The sequence below is a fragment of the Equus quagga genome, chromosome 12 (genome assembly GCF_021613505.1).
Source record: "Equus quagga isolate Etosha38 chromosome 12, UCLA_HA_Equagga_1.0, whole genome shotgun sequence".
Taxonomy (NCBI): domain Eukaryota; kingdom Metazoa; phylum Chordata; class Mammalia; order Perissodactyla; family Equidae; genus Equus; species Equus quagga.
The window spans coordinates 1,146,937-1,168,176 of NC_060278.1; the positions used below are offsets into that span (position 1 = coordinate 1,146,937).

The window sequence follows — 21,240 nt, forward strand, 5'->3', positions numbered from 1 at the left end:
GTCTCTTTTAAAAATCATTACTTTCTTCTCTTGTGTTTTGGTTAACTAGAGCCACCATCCCTCACCCCCAAAGGAGAACAAACAAAGGACAAAGTTCGGCCCTGAAAAGACAGCATCCAGCTGGCAGTCCCAGATCCATCCTCCACCTGCACTCCCGGCCCGGGTGCCAAGCTGGCTAAGGTGATGAGGTCCCAGTATAATTACGCGGGCAGCTTCCGAGCTGCCTCTGGGATCCCTCACACCATTCGGCAGCTCACTGGTTGCCACACTGCTGGCTCCTCTGAATGCTATTTCCTGTCCTAGAAGCTTGATTTCGCTACAACGTGCACATACTTTACCACTCATGAATAATGCCCCGGTTCAAATCTGTCACAGGATGCAGTATATTTTGGAAGCCACTTAATGGCAAAGGTGAGTGATTTGCCTGAGCTCATATATATTTTCAGAGTCCTACTTCCCACGGGTTTTCTAAACGCCACCCGTGGCTCACAGTCTTTGCCTTGTTGTCACAGTGTTATCATTTAACATGTATCAAGTATGCACCATGTGTCCAGTGCGCTAGCAAATGAATAGAAACAGAATGTTCCTGCCAAGTTGATTTATCATCTAACCAGAGTGAGCAAGAGAAGAAACAAACAGTGGGAGGTGTCCCACTCACGCCGAGGTCAGCCCGCGGTAAAACCGGGCCAGACCTCTTTGCGGCACAGCCTTTTGTTGCCGCCCACAGACAGCTGCTTCTCCAAGGGAGACTATTGTGGGGTGAGTTTTAAGAAATTTTTTTTCTGAAATAAGGTTACCACTCTGTTTGGGACATCCTCTTAAAACAGGATCCTGGTCCTGCTTCTGGCAGTCTCTCTTATCCACCATGACTCTAACCAATGACCTCTGGTCCTGTTTGCTCTGCCACCCCCGACCTATACTTCAACCAGGAAAGAAGGCAGATTTGAGAGCCCTTTATACCCTCAAGGGGAATATTTATCACACCTCTTTTGTGAGTGCCAACTTTTTATATGTCTGGGTCCCTACATCCAAAAGTAAGCCAATGCCACCTTCTGGAATTTCTCCCCTCAATTGGCAATTGGACGGCATAAGTAGTTTCAGCTGCATTGACTCTTATTTTAAAATTAGTATTGATCACAATTTTAAAATAAATCTAAGAATCAGCCAGGAGAGGGGCGTAAGAAGAGCTTATATCAGACAAGTTCTCACAAGAATGAGGTCTTAGAGAAGCAGAGTGAAGAGCCGCCAAGGGCAGGGGGATCAGGGAGGAACTGGCAGGCACTCCGTGCCCCAAAGCCACAGAAAAAAAGTGTTGTCTAAAGCATTTCCCAGAAGGGTAGAGCCAGACATCCATGTCTGAGGATGAGCCTCAGCCAGAATCCTGGCCTGAGCCCCAGAGTTTATGACTCTGGTCATTGAGTCAGGAGTCTCGAGTTGCTGTACATCAGGACTCAGTGGTGTTTCCTACTCTCACGGGCAAACTTCTGAGCAGAACATGAGGAATAATTCATGAGGCCAGAGGCAAACTGGGCCCAGGATGTCTGCCAAGAAATATGAGAGTTGCCTTTGGTTTCTCATCTTGGGTTATCTGTACTGACCAATTTCATTCACTTCCCCCACTGCAAGGGGCTCTGGTCCCTGACAGAACCCTCTTTCCCTTGACCACCTAGGCGTGCCCTCAGCATTGAGGCTGGAAATGCTTTATGCGGATTCCCAGCAAGGAGGAGCAATGCTGTAACCAGCTAACCTGGTAGTCCCCCTTTTGGACATGGAGTGGGTGCCAACACTAGACCTTTAAGGCTGATTCTCCTCAGAAGCTCTGATCCGCTCATGCCCAGAACTGGCACTCTCCAGTTAGCCTAGGAGAAGGCAAGTGTGTGTGCCCTACCCAGGATAGCCTCATAGTTTGTGAATGCTTACAGCAACCTAAGAAAGAGAGAATTATTTTTAGCTCCATTTTAGAGTTTGAAAAAAAAAAAAGAAAAAGAGGCTTAGAAAGTCTAAGAAATTTCCCCAGATTCACCCAGTCAGCAAGCAGTGGGGACAAGATTAGAGCCCGGCCTGCCTGGCTCTCACATCAGACTCAGCTACCTCCTAGAGCCACAGTGGTTGCAAACAGGGACCTCCTCTGCCAGAGTGCGAAGTCAGTCTTTTTTCCAGGAAAAATTAGGATAATTCTTAGATTCTCATTACATATATTTTTATTGATTGATATGTTGTTTGGTCATGTTGTTAAGTCATTTCAAGTCTGTCAGTTTCATCTCCTCATGAACTCTAAGATTCTTAAGGATAAGTACCATATTTCCTCCTAAATGTTCTTCCCTGCTTAGCTCCACTAAGATAATCTCCAACTTAATTCAAAAATTTTCCCAGTCTATCTGCTCTGGTAGGACATGGCTTAGAATTCACTCCCCGGGATTTTGTTCCATGTTTTCTTATTCATAACATTCCTATTGTACCAGCTAAAGCTTCTCCCTTGGCTGCATCACTCTCAAGACTAAAGTTTGTTCCTAATGATGCTCGTATACTTACCAAGATGGCTATCTGAGTCCCTTTGGGCTGCTGTAACAAAACAAAACAGTCTAAGTAGCTTACAAACAACAGAAATTTATTTCTCACAGATCTGGAGGCTGGAAGCCTGAGAGCAAGGTACCAGCGTGGTGGGGTAAGAGCCTTCTTCCAGGTTGCATCCTCTCATGGTAGAAAGGGCTCTTTTATAAGGGCATTGATGCCATTCAGGAGAGTCCTGCCTTCATGACCTAATCACCTCCCAAAGGCCCTATTTCCTTATTGAAATTGGACAGCCCAGAAGAAATGGATAAATTCCTAGAAACATACAGCCTACCAAGACCAAATCATGAAGAAACAGAAAATCTGAACAGACCCATTACTAGTAAGGAGATTGAATCAGTAATCAAAAACCTCCCAAGAAAGAAAAGTTTAAGATCAGATGGCTTCACTGGTGAATTTTACCAAACACTTAAAGAATTAACACCAATCCTTCTCAAACTCTTCCAAAATATAGGAGGAAACATTTCCAAACTCATTTTATAAGGCAAGCATTACCCTGATGGCAAGACCAGACAAGGACACTACAAGAAAAGAAAATTACAAAACAACATCCTTGATGAACGTGGGCGCAAAAACCCTCAACAAAATACTAGCAAACAAAATTCAACAATACATTCAAAGGATTATACACCATGATCAAGTGGGATTTATCTCTAGGATGCAAAGGTTATTCAACATCTTTAATAATTCAAGGATTATTCAAATCAATCAATGTGATACACCACATTAACAAACTGAAGAATAAAAACCACATGATCATCTAAATAGATGTAGAAAAAGCATCTGACAAGATTCAACATCCATTTATAATAAATAACTCTCAACAAATTGGGTATGGGGAACATACCTCAACATAATAAAGGCCATATATGCCAAGCCCATAGTTAACATCATACTCAATGGCAAAAAGCTGACAGCTTTTCCTCTACGATCAGGAACAAGACATGGATGCCCACTCTCACCACTCCGACCCAATGTTGTACTAGAAGTCCTAGCCAGATCAATCAAGGAAGAAAAAGAAATAAAAGGGATCCAAATCACAGAGGAAGAAGTATAATTGTCTTTGTTTGCCAATGATATGATCTTATAGTGAGAAAATCCTAAAGACTCTACCAAAAAACTCTTAGAACCAATCAATGAATTCACAAAATCAATATATAAAAAGAAATTGCTTTTCTATACACTAATAACAAACTATCAAAAAGAAGAATTAAAAAAAAATCTCATTTACAATTGTATCAAAACGAATAAAATACCTAGGAATAAAATTAACCAAGGAGGTAACTACTCATACACTGAAAACTATGAGACATTGATGAAAGAAATTGAAGAAGACACAAATACATGGAAAGTTATTCCATGCTCAAGGATTGGAAGAATTAATATTTCTTAAAAGTCCATGCTAACCAAATCAATCTACAGATTCAATGCAATCCCTATCAAAATTCCAATGGCATTTCTCACAGAAATAGAACAAACGATTCTAAAATTCGAATGGAACCACACAACATCCCAAATGTCAAAGCAATTGGGAAAAAAGAAAAAAGCTGGAGACATTATGCTTCCTAATTTCAAACCATATTATAAAGCTATAGTAATCAAAATAGTATGATATTGGCACAAAAACAGACACATAGCTCAATGGGACAGAATAGAGAGCCCAGAAATAAACCCAAACATATATGAACAATTAATTTACAGCAAAGGAGCCAAGGATATACAATGGAGAAAGGAAAGTCTCTTCAATAAATGGCATTGGGAACACTAGATAGCCATATGCAAAAGAATGCAACTGGACCACTATCTTACACCACACACAAAAATCAACACAAAATGGACTAAAGACTTGAATATAAGACCTGAAACCATAAAACCCCCAGAAGAAAACATAGGCAGTAAGCTCCTTGACATCCATCTTGGCCATGATTTTTTTAATTTGACACCAAAAGCAAAGGAAACATAACCAAAAGTAAACAAGTGGGACTATATCAAACTAAAAAGCTACTGCACAGCAAAGGAAACCATCAACCAAATGAAAGGCTATCTATGAAATGAGAGAAAATATTTGCAAATCATATATCTGATAAGGGGTTAATATCCAAAATATATAAAGAACTCATGTAACAAACAATCCAATTAAAAAATGGGCAAAGGATTTGAATAGACATTTTTCCAAAGAAGACATACAGATAGCCAACAGGTACATGAAAAGGTGATTTGATTTGTATCATCAGAGAAATGCAAATCAAAACCACAATGAGATATCACCTCCCACCCTTTAGAATGGCTATTCTCAAAAAGACAAGAAATAACAAGTGTTGTTGAGGATGTGGAGAAAAGGGAACCCTTCTACATTGTTGGTAGGAATGTAAATTGGTGAAGCCACTATGAAAAACAGCATGGAAATTCCCCCAAAAAATTAAAAATAGAACTACCATATGATACAGTAATTCTACTTCTGGATATTTATCTGAAAAAAAGAAATCGCTGTCTTTCAGAAAAGATATCTGGACCCCCAAGTTCACAGCAGCATTATGTACAACAGCCAAGATATGGAAACAACTTGAGTGTCCATCGATGGACGGATGGATAAAGAAGATGTGATGTATACATACAATGCAACGTTATTCAGCCATGAAAAAGAAGGAAGTCCCACCATTTGCGATGACATGGATGGATCTTGAGGGCATTAAGCTAAGTGAATTAAGTCAGACAGAGAAAGACAAATACTGTATGATCTTACTTATACGTGGAATCTAAAACCAAAGTGAAATCATAGATACAGAGAACACATTGGGCATTGCAAGAGGTGAGGAGGTGGAGAGTTAGCAAAATGGGCGAAGGTGCAAACTTCCAGGTATAAGGGTATAAGATAAGTAAGTCCTGGGGATGTCATGTGCAGCACGGGGACCACAGTTAATAATACAGTGTTGTATATTTGAAAGATACTAGGAGAGGAGATCTTAAAAACTCTCATCTCAAGAAAAAAACTGCAACTATGTGTGATGATGGATGTTAACTAACTTGACGGTGGTAGTCATTTCACAATATATACGTAGGTCAAATCATTATGTCATATACCTAAAACTAATACAGTGTTATATGTCAATTACTTCTCAATTTAAAACAAAAATAATTTCAGCAAAGGTACATAGACTGTTCTCCAAAAATTCAAAACACAGATTCTGAAGACAGACTTTGATGTACCACGTTTCATCTGGAAGAGAGCAGACATGCCATTATGATGTTGGGGTAGGGTGTGATATTTTTAATATACCATCAATAAATTAAAAGAAATTAGCGATCCCATAGGCTATTGATGAAAAGCTTCACCACCTTAATTTACCAAAGAAGACATTTCATAAAAACTATTTTAGTCTTGACTGACTTTGGCCACTCAGAAATAGAAATTCTTGCAAGACACTATTTTAATTGAGGACAAAGGGTATTACCCCTAAAGTTAAAGTCAAATTTTAAAAAAAGTAAAGTACAAATGCATGTGGGACTAGAAGATTTTTGTTCCAATTTGAACTAGACTTTCTATATGCAACCTCATTGTCAAGGACCCAGAAATATCTGTTCTGTCGATCAAAAGGAAGGCCCTTAATGAGCCCACATAAAACCCAACGTGAGAATACTGAGTAAAGCCCAATTTGACCATGAGTTTCCAGATACTGTCTCTAGGGAAAAACTCAGAGAATTCACACACCATCTGAATGCATAAGAGCAGGAAGATCATCAATGCAAGGCAAATAAATCAGCTATAACTTTCCTAGAAGCAGAAAAATACTACAACAGCAGATATAGACTCTATTAAATGGACAGTTGGTTCAACATCTTTCTCGGGGTCACCACAGCAATAATTTTTTTCTTGACCTGAATGTAAGTCCCTCCGACATAATTCCTATTTACTTTCAAAACCTAAAAATTAACAAAGATACAAATTTAAGAAGTGAATTCTTCTCCATATCAAAGTCAAAGTCTCTTTTTAATAACTCAAAAGTCTTATGAATATGGTTACACATAGATATTTTTTCAGTGTGTACTCCTTGGCTCGTTTCTCTGTCTTGTCAGATAGCTGGCGTCCTACAAGAAAGTCCGTGAAGAGAGGGTGACGATACTTTCCAAATGTCTGGCGACTCCATCCCTCCCTTTTCTGCAATCGTCACGTAGGGAAGGCAAAAAGGGGACAAACCTGCCCAAATACTCCTGCCACTTGTTGCTCAGGATCCCTTCGCCTGCTTCCACATGGCTCTCAAGGAGGCAAAACCGATCGCCAGCATGTGACATGCTTGTAGGATCTTCTCTCACCTCCCCTATTTCTGAAGCAGAATCCGGTTAATGTCAGTTTGGGGTGTGAGTATAACTTTTTGTATAAGATTTGACAATAATTTTTAAAAACAAGCAAGAGGAGGCTATTTTGACCACTAACTTGTGTGTTAGCTTTTCTTCTTTGGCCTACATTTTTAAAAAAGAAAAAAATAGGATTGCTTCTTGGCTGTGGCTATAAGTGCTCATTATCTTTATCATCAGAAAGCAGTCATTAACTCCTAATTGGGCCAGGTGCTTCAATTAGAGATGGCACCATTAAATTAGAGTCATAGAAAGCTTCTCATTGTACTCATGATGGAAAGACGCATGTGTCTGGGAAGGGTTTAACTTCACATATTTGAAAGTATGTTCAATCCCAAGGGATTTGTTTTGCGTGAGTCTCTAGATAGCAAGATTAAGATGAGAAGGAAAAAGAGGGGGATGGTATCTTTGCTTGCTTGCAAAGAGACACTGGTGTCTATCACTAAAATATAGATATGCACATCTCTATATTCCCCTGAAATAAGTCCCTATAATGAAGGCATCTCCCTCTAGAGAGCAGCATATTTAATTAGAATGGATTTTGTACGGTGTGGCTCACCAGGGGAGCCTCAAGAGACGAACATCTTGTTATGGGAAAGCCCAAGAGATGCAGCCGCCAATCCTCCTCAGGCCGACTCGGCGCGATGTGCACAGTGAGCCCCAGGGTTCTGCCTGCAATAAAGATGGGTTCTGCTCAGCTCTCAAGAATGGCCTCTTAGAACACAAGTATCCCTCCTTTTGCCACATGAGGTAAACCTGCTTCTGTTACCCATGCTGAAATTCCAGAACCTTCCCCTGGGCCTCCTAGCTGCTGTGATTAGCAAGAAGGAAGAGCCTCGCTTCTGCCCAAATTCACACCACAGTGGATCCCTAAATGTAAAGCACTCAAACCCTTTAAATGCAAATATTTTATTCTTTCCTCTATAATCAAAAAGGCACTCATGATAATGTCTCAACTAGGTCCATTTTTTATTAATCCTTTCTAGAAAACAGTAGTCTTCTTTAAAGTTTTTACATTGCAGCTTATTGCACAAAAAGAAAAACAATAATTTTAAAGTGATGGTATTTTATATAATTTCAACTTTTAAAACTAAAACACAAATAATTAGTAATCATGTTGTTAAAATATGGTGTAACAGATTGTCAAAACACCTCATGTTGGCCCAGCTCCTTTCAGTTGACAAACATTTTTTTATCTTTACAACTCTTTGAGAAAGGCAGCAAGGCATTACCAACACTGACACCAAGCCAGCAAATCATACTGCCCTCTGTTGAGTTCAAAACTATGAAATAATTAGAGGCTGCAAGCCTAAATCATAAGAATTTCAAGCTGAATCGTAGGTTGTGTTAAACTCAAATAGGCCTGAAACGGCCATTTACACTTGCGTCCCTCCTCCTAACTGCTCTGGTCATTTTTCTTGGCTGACTAGCAATTTCTAATGCAAAATTTACCTGATCATTGCTGGTGTTCTTTTAAAAGTCACCAGATGGCCACGTGAGAAGGAGTAGCTTGGGGTCCTGGGCCACTCCTCTTGTCCAGCATGTGCAATCTATAATAACCTTTGATAACCAACCTATTTAACCACAACATTCCACATGGACGCGAGTTTACCAGAATGACTCCTGTCTCCTATTACGCACAGAGACTCCGCTATCCTGGTGATCCTTAGCAATTCTGGTGAGGTTTGAGAAAATTGCTTTATTAGGAGACTTACCAAATAAACCACAGATTATTTAGCAAAACTGAAACAGAAAGAAACTTTCCAGGGTTTAGCCAAAAGACACAGCAGAGAACACAGGCTGAAATAATGAGTCGGCAGCTCAAGAAGAGAAGGGAGAAGGAATAGCAGAGCCCCGCCAGGCTTCATTATGCCCCTTGAGTTGCTGGTAGTAAAGTTAATTTTTAAATGCTTTGAGGTGATTAAAGAGCTGGCATCACTCTAAATGTAAATAAGTCCCATTTCATTTCCGCGAAGCCGGCTCTGGTCGGGGCAGTCACCAGCTACTTGGCCTGCTGATAAATTTAAGACCCATAGTCTGGTTCATAATTAACCCTGTCTTAGGAAGGCAAAGCGTAGCAAGCTCCTTCATAAAGACAAGCACACCCCGAGACCTGTTCTCCAGTTTCACCAGGGAAAAGTCGGTGGGTCAGAGAAAGCCACGTTAAGCTCGGAAAGCCTTCTCGTGTGGATGACGGAGCGCTAACCAAATATTTGGTAGAGATGGTGTCATTTCCTTCACCCAACAAATCTGAAAAGCGATTTGAGAGACCAACCTAGCAATTGAATTTTGGTCCATTTTTTAATAACAGGATTCTGTCCCTTCTACTTGAAGCTTCCGGAAGGAGCCCGATGAATTATTTATTTCCCACTCAATGCTCTCTCTCCCCGCGTAGGCTCTATTCATCCCTCCATCTTATCGTAATAAGCCAGGTCAGCCCCGAACGGAACTTGAATCATGACTGCCGGCACTGCCTGCTGCCCCGCCTACCTGGCCTACTTTATATTGTTTGCACTCCACTGAAGTCGGTGTGCTGGCCGTAAGATTGTATAACTGCTTTACCCCGGGGACCCTCATAAAAATGAGAGGGTTGGCTCATAAAACCGTCCCACTGTGCAAAACTGTAAATAGCTTCCTCAGAGGCAGGACGATCCGCGGCTGCAAAAAGTGCCTCCCCTTGGTGCCAGAGGACAGGCCCGCCCCTCCATAGTGCGCACCTCCACCATCCGGTGGGTCCTGTTTGTCCGGGGAATTGCAATGCCAATTGTTTTATCCATGTTTTGCAACTCAGCGCCATTTCCTCGCTCATATTTCCCTTCTGTTTCCTCTTTGCCACTGTTTGCAGATGCAGGAAAAGGCCACGGGCTCAGATGAGGACAAGGCCCCTGCTGGAGCACAGTCATGTTGACAGGCCAATGATGATCCGTCATCCTCCTTGTGTTTACACGAGGGATTAAATAAATAAACAGACTGTCCAGCTGCTGTCTGCTTTCCAGATTCAGAATGACGGTCCAGAACAGCCAGGCTCTGACCCTAGCTAGCATCCTGTGTCGCGGTGAACTGCGGGGTCATTTGGATGCCCGTGTTGTTTCTAATAACTCCGTGAGCAGCACTGCAGGACATACCACATACCTTCTTCTACCAGCCACCAAGAACAACCAGCACCTCCATTCGAAACGCTTGTCTCCCCTGGTGTGTTTTCTAAAGAAGTTCTAAAGGAATAGAAGAACGTGAGACAGGTTCACAGATAGGACGCAGCACAGGAGAAAGGCACGCGAGGTGTCCTGGCTGAAACAGCCCCTCCGTTTACGGATATTGTGACTTTGAGCTGCAAATTACATGCAAGCATACATTTCACCTTTCCTAAAGCAACCCCACCACAGAGAAGGGGGAGTGTAGCCTAGAGCAGTGGTTCTCATGGTAGGGTCCCCATTAACATCACCTGGGAGCTTGTTAGAAATGCAAATCCTCAGACTTATGAATCAGAGACTTTAGAAGAAGGGCCCAGAAATGTGTGTTTTAAACAGCCCTCCAGACAATTCTGACCCACCTAAAGTTTGCAAACTACTGGCCTAGAAAGAGGACAGCACACAGCACATATCATCAAACTGCCACGTGCAAACAGCTCTGCTGACCTCAGACAAGCCATTCCGTCCTTAAACCTCCATTCCCACCTGGGAAACAGGCAGTGACAATCATGCTGGGGGACTAGTTAGTGAATGTATTCGGCCTATTAATCACAGTATAGGATCAGCTAATAGAAAATACTCAATAAATATTAGTTATCATTGTTTTTACTCTTCTGAAAACACTAGGACTGGAATAAAGTATTTGCTCAACAAATGAAATGAACAAATGAATCCAGGAATGAATGACAGGATTATAGATGGTCAGCTTGCATCAAGAAGGAAAATGCTAATGGAAATAAACTAGATCTCTGCTTTTTAAAACACAGATTAGAAAAATAAAGGTACTCTTCTCTGAGATCTTGTGAACATTGCAAGCATTTAACCAATGATAGGGTAGGAATGAAATAAAGGAAGGAAGAACAGAGCAAAGGGAGTGAGTGGAAAGGATAGGAATTGAAATTATTTGTTTTCTGCATTGCATTTTAAACACAGACCCTTGACTTGGAGTATTTCTTTCCTCCAGGTAGTCTACCTAGAGCCGTGCCCCAATGCCCTTAGGGTCTTTCTTCTCTTTTCCTTTACCCTTTCCTCTTCAGTTTAAGGCACTTTTTTCCTGATTAAGAGCTACTTTGTTTCCCCAAATTCTAATGCTTGCAGGGGAGCAGTGCTGGAGTGGAGGAATTGAGGAGGGGTTCTGAGAGAGCCACAGAAGGAGCTAAAGGGAGGTGGAGCCAGGGCTGTTGAGGGCGAGCTCAGAAAACACAGGCTCATGGGATCATCACAGGGAGCATCCGCTCACAGGACCGTCACAGGGAGCATCCGCTCACAGGACCGTCACAGGGAGCACCCGCTCAGGGAATCACCACAGGTAGCATCTGCTCACGGGATCATCACAGGGAGTATCTGATCATGGCTTCAGAACGCAGAGTCACCACACCAAACCCAGGTTCGAAGTTAGTTCAGGTGAGGAAATAAAAGCTACTAACTGGAAGTCTCTGCAAAAACCAGCTGAATCTGACAACTCTGCTGCCTTCACTTTGCCATGAGAAAAATCCTCAGTGACTTGAAAAATTGAGAAAGGATTTTCCCCTAGACATGAAATCCTGAATCAACTGACGAACCCAAATGGAGGCCAAGGGAGACTACCCCTCTATCATTCAAGCCAAGAGTGTATTTCTTCTGCTGGACACGACTGCCAAATTCTTCAGCAATGAGGAAGCTGTGTGATGTTAAAAGGTAGATCTTCGAATGAGTTTAGCTGGCCATGTCTTCATTTTTCTATCCAAATCAGGTCCATCTGAGAGACGGAGGAACAACCAAAGAAACGAGCTTAGACTAATTTGAGGTAAAGACGTTTCTTGTAAGTCAGAGCATCACTCTGAAGGAAGACCCACAGGTTTGACCTAAAGCTTAGCTTATCTTAATGACAGAGTTGCCTGCTCTCAACAGGATATGTACAGCAGTGTCTCATGGTGAAGACCTGTACCCACTGTCCCGCCTTCCCAACCCTCCCCTGAGACTGGCTTCTTCAAAGAAAGCACCATGTGACCATATTTCCAGTCAGACTATAAACTGCCTTCAAGTTAGGTTAATCCATAATCGACAGAGGGCGCTGTCTGTCCTGAGTGGGAGGTGTCTTACTGAGCTCCTCCCACCTGGTCACTGCCATTTTCCAGCCTGGGAAACTATTTGACCTGACAACTCTTCGTGAAAGAGATTTCTGCTCTTCTCTCTCCAAAGTCATTTCTCTCCATCTGGCCCCAGTGAGCAACATATATCCTTTCAGCCTCCCCTTCCCACCATCCAAGACCACTTTCTCCATAGAAAGGGAGTTCCAACCAAGAACTCTGATAGACCCAAAGCTGAGGGTGCTGAGGGTGCTCAGTAAACGGCCGAGGGTTGTTTTTGTCCCCAGAGCACAAATCACTTCTACTGAATGGAAACCCTTTTCTCCTTTTTGAAATCGCTTCGTTCTGAACTCCGATCCTCCTCTTTCTGGTCTTCACGGTTCTGTCTCCACGTCAGGCCTGTTCTACATAGAAAATCACCCTCTGCCTCCCCAAAGAAGTCATCAGACACAAGAAAGTGCAGTGAGACTGAGCCGAGCAACGAATCTCTTCTAATAGTTATCACTGAATAACAAGCAAGTGAAAACTCTAAAACCAAAATGACCAAATACATGAGTAAGACGTAAGTATCCATGTTCACCTGATAAAGCCAGCCTCTGTGACAGAACTCTTTCCCAGAGCTCCTGCCACACGCGTCTGTGCTCGCCTTCGCCTCCCTGCTCCTTTCACCATTGACCACAGGCAACAGAAAGCAGATGCCATGTTCCACCTGAGAGCAACAGTCTCACACGTGACAAATTCATTTCACAAAGATCTGACTGATATTCAGAAAGTTATGCATTGATCAGGCCAGGAAGAATCAATGATTGTACTCAAGCCATAGAAATAAGCGATGCTGGGGTAGGATGAAGCCTACTGAAACCTTCTCCCATCTTCTTGTGGTCTTTCGAGGAGTTATTTAATATCTCTTGCTAAGTGCAATGATAATTGAGGAATATAAAATTTGCTCCATAAATGGAATGTTGCCAGGTCAACCATAAGAACCTCCATCTCTGAGAAAATATCTCCTGTGCCTTCATTTGTCATTGTCATTTACTGAAACAATAAAAGCAGCAAAATAGTAATCTGCAGCTGTGTGGACAGTGAATGAAAACACGAGCTCAGGAGTCCAGTAGAGCTGTTTGAATCTTGGCTCCACCGCTTAGCATGTGGTTCCACTTCTCCGAGCCTTAGTTTTCTTAACCTGGAAAATGGGGAAACCACCTTATTTCCTTCAAAGGGTCCTTGTGAAGATTAAAGAAGGCATTGTGCATGTGGCACAATTCCTGGACCAGCGAGTGTTTATATGGAATTGGCTGTCTTTACAGTTTCACAAAGAACTGGCACCTAGGCCATCCCATTTGATCCAGACAGCACCAAGATGAGGCTGGCGAGGCAAGCATTGTCGTCACCCCGTTTTACAAATTAAAATGAAAAGTGGGTCAGATCGATGAACTGACTTGCATTTGCTCACATGGCACGTGGTCCGGGGTTCCTGACTCCAAAACAGATGCTCCTTGACTACACTTGTACACTCTTGTGTTAATATAAATTTCCTTTGTGACTCACATCAAATTATTTTATGTGATTCTAACCGCAATCACACGAAGCAGGTGGGGCAGACATTATATTTTGCAATTTGACAAATGGGAAAACAAGTTAGGGAGCAAAAGGTCCGCCGGGGCGCCCCCCTCTCCGCGGGTCCTCCTGGCGCTGAGGCAGCGCCCGGGAGAGAAGAAACCAGCCCCCCTCAAACTGCCGGAGATCTAGCGTTTCATTAGTCCTCTGCTCTAAACACTTTGAGAAATGAACTGTTTTCAATCTACAGAAGGCCCTTCCGCATATCATTTCAAGAGCGTTTAACCTTGCAGAAGTTTTTAAAGAGCGATTTCTAATCCAAGGTGGGAAAGATCAACTACCTAATAAACCTGTGTCGCCCGAGGTCCCACCTGATCGCCTGCTCCCTGTGCAGCCCCTGGAGCTGAGGGCGGAGGAGGTGGGGGGCGGGCACAGGGAGGACGGGCGTCCGCAGTCACCTCGCGGTCACCTGGCCCCGAGAGCCACCTGGGCTGGGCGGGCGCGGGACCGGGCCTGGGTGGCCTCCCGGCCCTGGGCGCCGGTGTTCCCGGGAGGCGCCGCCCGCTCAGGTGTCCCCTGATGGCCATTTGCGGACGGGAGCGGGCACTTGTTCCCTGGCCGCGCCCAGGGAGCGGAGACGCAGCGGCGCTGCGGGGGCGCTGGTAATTTTGTAACCAGCAAATGAAAGGGCAGAGGAAAATCCCCAGGAAACCTTTCATTCTGAGGTATCTCTAATTTGTGCAATTATGTAAATACGTTACGCAGCTCTCCTTAGATCCTGCGCTGCCACGGGGATGGCGGAGCTAAAGCTGCCCGGCGGAGCTAAAGCTGCCCGGCGGGGCCGCCTCGGACTCTCTGCTGCGGGTTTAGTCAGAAGGTGGAGGGGTCAGAGGACAGGGCTTCGTTCACTTCAAGTATTTCATAGTTTTAAAATCTTTTATTTGTGCTCCATTTTCTAAATCTGTGACTGAAGCGAAATGAGACTTGAGTTCTGTACTACCGTCCAGTTTTACAATAAACTTTATACAGACTGACAGTCCCTAAATAGAGCTATTTCTGTGCACCAAGCAAGATCAAAGGAGACCGGCGGATGATCTGAGGATGCGGGGGAGGAGAGGCCGGCCCGGCGCTGGGGGAGGCGACTGGCAGGGTGGCAGTGCCCGGCCCAGTGGGAACCATATGGACCGGTGCTCCCATTTCTCCAATGATTGTGGTAAGATGTCACATTGAAATTAATATGCAGAATAGTAACAGTCTTTTTAGTCGTTTGTAATGACAATTACTAATTTTTAATAATTTCTTGGCTTAAAACTCTTTTTGCTTCATTTTCCCGAAGTGTCAGGATTAGATTTGATGATCAAGTAACATCTCGGTTCTGGTATAAAAGAGCCCCATTTGTTACATACACAATTTCTAACCGCGTTTCCAGACTTCATGCCCTAAAATGTAAGCCGAGGTACAGCTGGTGTGCAGAGAAAGGCACAGTGTCGCTGAAAGTCGTGGAGGGAGGGAGAACTCTCCAGAGGCCACAGGGGCTGGGAGGTAGGCTGGTGGCCGTGGGGCCGTGGTCCGGTGTCTGCCCGGGAGTGAGACAGTCTCTGGGGACAGGCTGGCAGGGAGGTTGGATCGGGGCAGTTTGGGGACAGCATGGTGGAGAGAATTAAGAGCCTGGCAGTGGGTATGAGAAGGTGTACAATTATTACATTTGTGCCTCAAAACATCCCTAAGAAGTTGTTGGTTTTTTTACTCTCTCTATTGTAAGTGAGGAAATAGGCTCAGGAAGGTGAGGGATTGCTCAAGATCAAGCAGCGACTGTGGGGTGGAACGAGGACTGACTCCAGGCCTCCCTTCTGGAGGCTGATAAAGGCTGTTGAATAGAATGACTCAAAGTTCATTTAAGTGAATCATTCACTCGACAGACCCCGATTGATATGGGGAAGAAAAACCAAGTCCCTGCCTTGGAGGGGCTCACAGTCTTGTAAAACAGCAGAGAAGTAAACAGTCGCTTCCATGGAGAGAGGTGACGGAGTGGGGAGAGGGGCAGGGAAGGCATCCTGAGGAGGGAGGTGTGACCAGTCCTAGTATGGGGACAGTGGCTAGCCAGGCTAGGAAAGGAGAAGGCAGAGGCAGCACCTCCTGGTGCAGAGGTAACAAACGAACTAAACAGGAAGAACAGCTACAAGGAATGCAATGTCTGGAGCTCCTGAGGGAAGAAGTTGACACATGAGGCTGGAAAGGGCAGGTCCTTGAGAGCAGGCTGAAGCCGGAATCCTGGCGGCCAGGGGCTCTTGGAAAGAGCTGAAGCGGGAAATCCACGTGACTACATTTGCCCCTGAGAACAATCCCCTACCCGAGGGTGGAGGGTGGATTCCAGGAGGCCACCCACCTCCCATCTCCCCGTCTCTGTTCCTAACAGGTTTTGTTCCATCAACATACTGGTTAGTCTGTGTTTGTCCCTCCAGAACCAGTCCCCTGGCTTTCTCACCCTGTTCTCTGCATCACTTGGCCTTCCTTGCCCTTTGGCTTCTGTCTGGGCTCAGCCTTGGAGGCAGTGGCAGCTGGGTTCCTCCCGTGTCACGGCTCCTGTCTGCTGGACTCTCCCCCAGCGCAACTCTCATTGCATTTCAGTGACACCGTTCCCTCCTCATGCGCCTCAGGCTCGGGGATGACACTAGCTTTCCACAATTACTACTTCCCGGGAGCTTCACCATTCTGTGTTGGCCCCCTTATCCCTGCCCATACCTCAGTAGCCTGGCCCTGTATTTAATTCTTTTGGAATTGAGTATGCCATCCTATTCCTGTGGAGGCTACCGCCCCAGCCGCACTGGCAAAGGGCAACCATGATTCGTCTAAGCCAATCAACAGATGGCGTTCCCTTGACAGCTCTTCTTGGTCCAGGGGCGGCCCTAGTCTTCATTTGGGCCAGTCAGCCTGAAGAGGATGATGCATTTTGCATGCATAAGGGAGATCTCTCTGTGTCCCTATCTCAGTTTCTCTCTCCTTCTCTCTCCCTCCCTCCCTTTGTTGAAGGTCACTTCCCATCGCCATGAGTCACCACAGACAGCACTGTGATGAAGCTGATCCTGACAGGGAAGCGGAGGGACAGATGAGCCTGGCTTCTTCATGTCATCGCTCAGCCACTGAAGATGCTGCGCCTTGAGCTAGCTCTACCTGTGGAGTCTCAGTCATTTGACATAATAAATTTTCCTTTGTTTAAGTCAGGTTAGGCCAAGGGTTTCTATCACTTGCAGCCAAAAGCATTCCCCAACATACTAAAGGAAAAAGGAGTGGAAACAAAGAAAGGCAAGAGACTGTCACATTTGTCCAAGCCATAAAAAAGAGAAAACAAAAGGCAAAAGAGAGAGAGAGAGACCTAACTAGGACAACTGTCAGTGACAATGGGAGAGGGCGAAAGAGCCAGCACCTAGTAGGTGCCAATTCTACATGTTGCGTAAGTGATAAATACAGATGACCACCCCACCAGTGCAGATAAAGGCCAGAACAATGGGTAGAAATCATCACGTTGTCAAAATACTCAGATAAACCATGACAAAACCACTTGTTTCAGAGGTCAGATGCAAAGATGCCATAAATAAGATAAGCCACCAATTTCAAGACAGCTACATGATTTCAGGTCCTTCTAAATGCTGTCTTACTTCTGCAGATATATTATTGTCAGCACCGGGAGACATGTGGCCTCCCTCTCATTCTAATTACTCTGTCACTAAATAGTCCGATGGCACATGGTGCTTGATGCCACATGTGCATTGCTTATATGTCACTTGAATATGATTTTCTATAAACAACGGCCACACATTTCACATTTGAAGTCCTCTAAGGGTGCATTTTTTTTAAATAAAACTTGTGCTAAATCTTTTTTAAAATTTTTTGTTAAAGTGAAGAATTCTCCTATAAAGCAAATAATCACATTCTTCATACATGTGTTCAGATTTATAAATTTTTGGTTTTGCCTACAAAATTTATTAAAACAGCGTCACTTTACAAATTCAATCTCTTGAAATTACATTATTCAGTCAACAAATATTTATTGTTTATGTGATATTTTAAGATACTTTTCCCGGTACTTTAAGGTCAAAAAGTCCCCATATATTTTTTCAGCAGTCTAGTTAAAAGAGTACAACAAATAAGCTTTACTAGAAACCAAAGAAACATGATAAGTAAAAAATGCGTTACAAGATATATAGAGCACAAAATCTCTAGGAGTTGATAGCAGGCAGAGGTCACATGGGAAGAAGATAATCAAATCCAGCAGGTACTATGGATTGTCTTGCCCAATTCTCTTTCCAATGCCTTCTAGAACACCACTATCAAAGCTTCAGTTTGCGTTGCTCAGATGCCTTTGCAGCTGTGGGTTCTGGCAATGGTCTAGGTGTTGTCAAAGAGCTGCACCAGCTTGCTCAGTCTGCCCCGTGAAGGAGCAGTCATACACTCAACTGCACCATTCTTGCTGACGCAGTGGCATAAGCGTGGGCTTCTGGGGTAACACAAGTTGAGGTTCTCGGATCCTTTCCCTCGTATCACAGGTGCTAAGTAGAATGAGGCTGTGGCAGTGAGGTTTTCACTACGTTCCTACATCTCCTGACTGCTGTGGTTACTAGCTGTGTAGCATCCAGACCTGGTTGCCTAACCCTCCTGGGGATTCTGTAAGCTAATTAAGACTCACTAGTAAATCTCTTTCTGCTTAGCGGGCATCTCAGACCCTGACACATGAAGTCAAGGAAGACTTTGAAGAAAATGAGGAATTTGGGTTGAGCATTTGAAAGCTGGGGAGAGTTTGAACAACGGACAAAGAGAGAAGAGAAAATTCCAGCTGATTGGAGACCAAAAAAAAGCTGAGGGAAAAAAAGACGTGGAAAATAGAGTAGTCAATGAGACTGGAGTAGAGGGCTCATACTGAGGAGCAGCAGAAACAAGATGGAAGGAGGGGTCAAGCTTACATTGACTTCTAGACACTTACCCAACAGAAACTAACATGGGCTGCTGGTTCTCACCCTAAATCCACCACAAAAGGTACCGAAGAAAAGGTGGATATGATGTACAATCATCAAACTAGAGAACAAAATTGATCTATGACTGGGAAGTGTTAAAGGAGGAAAACATAGATGATAAATACAAAATGTGAATAAAGGAAAAGTCCTAATCAAACTCTATAGCTCAGAGACATCATAGCATAATGCTTAAAAATGTGAAGCCAGGACTGATTCTCGGAGCTTCTATCCTGCCTTTGGTTCCACCATTTACTTGTTGCACAACCTTGAGCCTAATTGTGCCCGTTTCCTCACTTGTAAAGAGAATATATTTCATCTACCTCCTCAGGTTAATGTGAGGATTAAGTGTGTTCATCTATGTGAAGACCTTGGAACCACGCCTGGTGTGAAGTAAGCACTACGCGATGTTTATTGTTACAACTAACACAGAAGGTTTGTTCACCTCACCAGTCAGAAGAACATGTTGCTCAAATTGGATTAAAGAGACAAGACAATCGTATTCTCCACTTAAAACTTAAGATACAAAGGTTGAAAATAGAGAGATGAAAAATAAGAATCAGATGCATATGTACTAAACTGTGATACCAACTTTAATCTTGGACAAAAGACAATTCAAGGTGAAAAAATCATCATAAGGGAAAACTATATAAACTAGAGAGAGAGAGAAAGAGAGAGAGAGAGAGAGAATGGAATATACTCTCTTAAAGGAAAAACTCAAAATGTTTTAATAATCACGAATGTATATGCAACTGACAATATAGCTTATCAAAGAGATTTAGCACACTGCTCTCAGAAAGTGATAAATCACACTGTCAAAAATGAGCATGCATAGATCTAAATAGCATGACTAAATAAGCTTGAAATATTAGATATATGCAGAACCTTACACCCACTAAACATAAAAATATAATTTTTTTCAAGCACACGTAATATTTACAAAACCTGACCAGGTACAGACCACAAGGTAATCCTTAATAAATTATAGAAAAAAATATAGTATCATATGGACTATGCTTCCTTATCACAATGAAGTAGAAGTGGAAATCATTAACAAAAATGTTAGCTAAAAAAAGTCCTTATGTCCAAAATGTACATATGTACAAAAACAATACTAAATAGATCTTATTTGAAGAAGAAATTATACAAATTTTGAAAAACTCAAAACCGAACAATAAAAATACTTCATGTCAATATGTATGTGATAAAACAAATGTCATACTCAAAAGGAAGTTTATCATTCCAAACATATTTGTCAGAAAACAAGAGAAATCAAAATAAGTTAGCTAAGTGTCCTGAGAGCATCCATACATGTGGGTCTTATTTGTACTGAAAGCTTTTCTCTGCGGCTTTGATTCAATGCAGGGAGATTTAAGGAGACATACAACCTTCTTAATTTCTCCTTATCGAAGATCTCAATTTGTGTTCTTCTAGGGACTGGCAGCATCATGTTCCTAGGAATATTTATCTTCCATCATTCGATCAAGCCTCAGTAATATGACTAATTTCTCTGGCATCCCGCTCACATCCAGCAACAAAGCGCCAAGCTCCAAGACTCAGTACCAGCTCCTCAGCTGCCACTTGCCAAGCTCCTTAGGATTCTCGCCCCCCAGGCGTCTGTGCCAGAACCTTCATGATTACCCGACTCCCTTCTTCCCAGGCAGCCCCAGATGGCAAGACCTACACAGACTTGTCAGGTGTTTCTATTCTCCTGGTCCAAAATCTTTTCATTTCCCCTCATTCTTTTCCAAATGTTGATTTGGAAATATTGATGATTAGCACAATAAATCATCTGGTTACCACTTGTGTGAAATTTCCTCCTTTCTTTAAAAGTTAAAAAATACGTAAAATACAAAACAGGACTAAATGCTCTCGATGTATATGTACATATGCACACACATTTATATGTACATACACATTGGAGACAGAGGGACAGAGAAAGAACACGTAGCCCTTTTCTGCTCTAGGTCCTAAGGATGCAGCAATAAACCAAAATGACAAATATCCCTGCCCTGGGACCCGACGATCTAGTCGGGGGAGGGGGAGGCAGTAAACCAAACACATGAGTATATCACAGAGTACAATGATATGAGGAGATCATGCATACGGGATGCCAAAGGGTGCAGGAGAGATGGGTGGCAACGACTAAAGGGCAGATTTAGAGCTTAAATCTGACTTCTGTCGGGAAAAAGAGATGGTGTCATCATTCTCTAGTCAACCAACACCAGAGCCTCCATCACTGTAGACTTTTCCTTTCCTTCATCCTTAGCCGCATCAAAGTAGCCAAGCATTTCTTTAGTTTATTCATTTCTAACGTCTTTGCAACCCATTTCTCCTGCCCATCTCCATATGTGGAGGTCCTCGTCCTCTTTCCTCGCCGCTTCCAGGAAGACTCCTGGGAGCCTCGGCCTGAGCTGCCCTCTCCAGCTTCTGCATTCCAGCGTACTTGTTATCAGCTCTCTGTGGGCACTCAGCCCTCACTGCTCGGAACTCTTG

The 21,240-nt window shown here is 43.3% G+C and overlaps 1 long non-coding RNA gene across 4 annotated transcripts; it reads left to right on the forward strand.

The window, feature by feature from the left end:
- The first annotated feature begins 297 nt into the window (after positions 1–297).
- On the forward strand, positions 298–20,503 carry LOC124248338 (uncharacterized). 4 transcript variants are annotated; one of them, XR_006890987.1, is made up of 4 exons: positions 707–759; positions 6,646–6,927; positions 9,770–14,951; positions 16,769–20,503. It is a non-coding gene; the product is annotated as an uncharacterized LOC124248338 (long non-coding RNA). The 4 variants fall into 4 exon arrangements; XR_006890989.1 differs by lacking the exons at positions 707–759; positions 6,646–6,927 and adding an exon at positions 298–411; XR_006890986.1 differs by lacking the exon at positions 6,646–6,927 and having other exon boundaries at positions 677–759.
- Positions 20,504–21,240: the final 737 nt, after the last annotated feature.